This window comes from Branchiostoma floridae, chromosome 3 (genome assembly GCF_000003815.2).
Source record: "Branchiostoma floridae strain S238N-H82 chromosome 3, Bfl_VNyyK, whole genome shotgun sequence".
NCBI classification, from domain to species: domain Eukaryota; kingdom Metazoa; phylum Chordata; class Leptocardii; order Amphioxiformes; family Branchiostomatidae; genus Branchiostoma; species Branchiostoma floridae.
In genome coordinates this window covers 29,150,217-29,150,908 of record NC_049981.1, presented here as the reverse complement: position 1 = coordinate 29,150,908, position 692 = coordinate 29,150,217, and the positions used below count along the sequence as shown (strand labels likewise).

Below are 692 nucleotides of genomic sequence, written 5' to 3'. Positions count from 1 at the left end.
GTAGTTGTTTTTTCTTGACTATGGATAAGTACTTACAATAAGATGGAGTAACAGATTTGATACTGAGATAGCAAAATCTACAAATCTGAGTCTTTCAGGAGTGATATCTTTGTTCAAATTATGTTGATTTGGGATATGGACAATGTTCTTAAGTCTTTTTTTACCTTTCCATACATGGTCTTGTACTGCAAGATGATCTTCTGTCTCTGGTCATTGGATCTATGGGCCATGATGTCAATGATAGCTTTCTCATCGGTACCTGTTTACAGAGAGAAGGAGATCACGTTTACATTCAGGATGTGTCAACACTTACACGTTCTAATATTGGGGGACCAACCATTTCAAAACTTCAAAATTCACTGTTTGACATGCAATCCAGTCTGTTGCTAGCCTGGGTACCATCCGGATAGTAGTACGCTCCTATGTTCACTTCTGCTATCCGTCTGGAGACGTGCGCATTCAAACCTTTTGGTGGTAATGTCAGTTAATAAGCGAAGTAAGGAATGAGTTCTAGAGCACTCGTTCGATGACAGCACCCCGGCGTCTGCATGTGCAAGGGGACGCTGGGCTTTTCCGGTGTTGGAATACCTGTTCGAATGAGCGTTTGAACCCATTCCATAATTCGCTCATGAGTAGGGGTCATTGCCGCCAATCAGCGCGTGCTTCCACTTTTTGTACGATTCCAAACGTTG

The 692-nt window shown here is 42.5% G+C and overlaps 1 protein-coding gene across 1 annotated transcript in view; it reads right to left on the bottom strand.

The window, feature by feature from the left end:
* Nucleotides 1-692, bottom strand: part of LOC118411559 (annexin A5-like) — a gene marked incomplete in the record, with an annotated part of 18,807 nt that overhangs the window by 10,165 nt on the left and 7,950 nt on the right.